Here is a 3,919-nt window from a genome sequence, read left to right on the forward strand (position 1 = left end):
CATACAATAATACCATCTTTAAGCTTCAACTGGTACCATTGCACCCAACAGTTCTTTGTCACAGGGCTTAAACTAGACACCTTCTCCCAAGCAGGGCTCAAAACACTTGCTTGTAGAAAATCAATTATTGGCTTCAAATCTTGGTCTTTCTCCTTTTCTGCTTGGTTCCACTTCACCATCATCAACTCCTTCAGTCGCTTTGACTTCAGCTTGATGACACCTGGTTAGTCCAACCTTTCTTTTAACACTTACCGGAATTTGGCCTTTGTTCTACTCAAACGTCATTTTATCAAAATTAATTACACATTTCCTCGGTAGTAAGTAGTCCAATTCTAGTATGCATTGGTCTTCAATGTCAGCCAGATATACTTTGTATCTGTCCTTTATGCCCATGAGCTCAATAGTTCCCATGCTGTTCCCCACAACCTTGCATAATGTCCTGTCACACCACAAAGCTTCTGTATGGTATCTGTTACTCCTCTGTGATCTAGCACCTTGATACTCACAAGGGTTTGCTGAGATGCAGAATCTATGACAAAGTTGCACTTTTGGTCATCCAGCTTTCCTGTCATGTAGACACTATGTGTGCTTGGCATTTTAAACTTAGCTGTTGGGGCTTTCATGATGGGGGTTGATGGGCGTCCCTCAACACTAACCACTACTGGTTTCCTCGTGGCTGACTTATTGGTAGTATTCTTCTTACACTGGTTCCTCACATGTCCTTGTACTCCACAGTTCCAACAACCTTTCTGAGTAGCAGCCTTTCCTGCCATGGCATCTTCCCTGTGTTGAAGTTTCCAGCATTGAGCTTTCTTGTGCCCAGGTTTGTTACAGTGCCAGCAAAGTCCCTCAAACCTCTTTGAAAGCTGACCTTTTCTGGTCTTGAATCCTGATGACTGTACCAACCTTGGTACCTCTGTGCTGGACTTAACATAGGATTAGAATTCAAGAGCTCTGGCCATTGCATCCTGCATAGTAGAGGGGTGTGCTTGCTTAACTTCAGTTGTGGACTGTCCAAAGCATCTACAAACTGATCCCTCAGCAACAACTTGAGGAGATCGGGTGGTGCAGTTGGGTAGACCTTGTGTGCCATACTTTCCAAATCCTGTGTCACCTATTGCAGGCTCTCCCCTTTAGCACGGACTCTCGTTATAATCCTAGTCCTGCATACTTCGGACTGATTTTGAGTTCCATACCTGAGTTCTAGAGCAGCTACCAGTGTTCTATAGTTGTGCCTGTCGTCTGCTGACAACTGTCCAAGTATTTTCAGTGGTTGTCCCTTTAGGCTTGTTGCCAGATATACTGCTTTCTGCTCCTTTGTTCATCGATTCATCTCTGCCAGGAGCTCAAATTGTGCTTTATATGCTTCCCATGGTGCCTTCCCATCAAATTCCTGTGGCTTCCTTCATACTAAATCACCCCTATTGCTGACACTCGTGTCTGGGATGTGACTTCTAACAGGACTGAAGATGTCTGCATTAGAGTTTAGCAGCGGGGTCTAGAAGGGGCTTGCCATTGTCTGGGGCTGATTAAATCTATGGCTAATATATCCTCCTTGTGTAAAAGACAGTAAATCATCCTTTAAGGTATTTAATTCACTTTGAAATTTACTAATGTTTTCTACTTGTACTTCTTGCCACTGTTGTTGACTTTCCAGTAACTGTTGGAGACTTTCTTCCTGTTTCCTTTCTTGTTCCAGTTGTCACTGCTGTATTCTCTTGTCTTCTTTATTTTTTCTCCTCCAACCACTGCTGCAGTCTCTCTTGTTTATTCTGTTGTTCGAGCTGCCACTGTTGCGGGTTTTCTTGCCACTGCTGTTGTCTCTCTTCTTGTTTCTTTTCTTTTTCCTCCAACAACTACTGTAATCTCTCTTCTTGTTTATTTTGCTGTTCGAGCTGCCACTGTTGCAGGTTTTCTGTTTTTGCTGTTGTCTCTCTTCTTGTTTCTTTTGCTGTTCTTGTATAGCTGCCATCAAATCTGCTAAGCTGTAGTTTGATTTGCCACCTCTCGTTTCCATCTTCTTCTTCTTCTTCTTTTTTATTTTTATTTTCAGTCCCACTCTCTGACACCAATTTGTTACGTCTCTGTGTTCGTTTGTTAATTTCCCGTAAAAATTGTTTCCGAAGGACTTCAGCGATACAAGTCCTTTCTTAAATAAAACTAATTTATTCTTTCTCAACACAACTTTGCAATACACAGAATTTCCACAGTCACTTTAACTTAAACAGACGCTATAATTCGCAACGATTCACGCACTTTACTGACGGTCACTACCACTCGCTTGACTCGAACATCTGTTTTTATATCTCCCTATCTGCCCTTATATATGCCGTCACTTCTCCCCCGTTTTATTTGCCGGGCTTATATATACAAAAATTGAGGGCACGTAGAAAAGACTAGAGTTGCTAGGAACAAACATGATCCTTCTAGAATCTCATGACATGTTACTAGCATCACGTGACTTCCGCTGTCGTAACAATATGCTCAACCAGGGAAAGGCATTGCTGTCGATGACTTATTCGATATGTGTGTGAAGTTACAGCAATATCATCAAAGGCAAAGTAGTTACTATTTACTAGAAAAGAACAAAACAACAAAGGTAACTAGAATGAAACAACTCCGCAGTTTTCTGGACCACGAGTTTTTTTCCAAAAAATAAGACCAAATATATAACTTGAAATATTTTTATATTAATAATATTAATATATTTATGTTTCAGGCTTGTCCTCGAGCCGACAATTAAATTTAGCTTTAAAACCAATTCAATTTAAATTCGTGACAAGAAGTACGCTAACTTTTCATCATTTTCTATGAACAACAACATTCCACATGGACAACAGAACCTCTAAACAAAGAACTGCCTCAGCTACATAAAACAACCATATAATTATTATTTACAAATACAATATAATAATATATAATGAAATATAAGAAAACCATTGAGAATCATGTTAATATAGAAATGAAACATTGCGTGGTAAGCTAATAATAGTAATAAAAAGGAAACCTTTTTATAGAATTTTCTTTCAAATAATGAAATGATAAGCATACATATACATGTATACCAAAGAAGGCTATATCATAATACAAGGTTAAACCCTTAATAGTGAACACATTTAGTATAAACCTTTAGCATAAAATGCAAGCACATTTTTTCTCGAATAATGATAAGAATTATCACTCTCTGATGCAGTTGATTGTTCTCTTTGTTATACAAAACCCAGTTCTAGGTCCAGTATGATTCCACCTCCTGATAGCGCCTTTTGAATACTGGAATCTGCTCAACTGTGCAATTGTCTGTTATTGTTTTGATGGTTTGGAAGGAAGTTTCACCTTTGGAATTAACTGGGTCTGTTCCCGGGTCATTTGGCAGGTAGGGCCTAGGCAGCTGTTATTTGATCTAGATGGTGGTCTGTCCTGCCTTTGAAGTGGATGATTCGTTGTTCATTCTAAACCTCCAGTGAGGTTGTGGTGGAGGACGAGATGATCTATGAGCTCTCTGGCTTGCCTGTATGGCTGTTGAAGTGGTGTCAGAAACAATGGATATGCTGGCGCAAACGGTTATTACACCCACTGTGGCCATTGTTTTCTCGAAATCAATCCTTCTACTGCCTTCTCGAGACTTGGTTGACCCTCGAGAGGTTCCAAGCTCCAGAAAAGTCTTCTTGGGCTTAGAAATGTAGTGTGCCCTTTGGAGAGTGAGTACATCAGGCATAATCGCTAAGAGGTGGTGACAGGACATCTGATCAGCAGGTCCCATTTCTTCTCCACCATTGGCTCCTCTTTGAGCGGTGACAACATGAAGAGTTTCTGAGCCACTTGCAGGTTGAGCTCCTTTGGTGTGGATGGTGTAGCCAGCATCATGCTACTGGAGACATGGATGTCTTCATGTTCAGCCTTGGTAGAACCTTATATTGCT

The sequence above is a fragment of the Limulus polyphemus genome, unplaced genomic scaffold (assembly GCF_000517525.1).
Source record: "Limulus polyphemus unplaced genomic scaffold, Limulus_polyphemus-2.1.2 Scaffold336, whole genome shotgun sequence".
Taxonomy (NCBI): domain Eukaryota; kingdom Metazoa; phylum Arthropoda; class Merostomata; order Xiphosura; family Limulidae; genus Limulus; species Limulus polyphemus.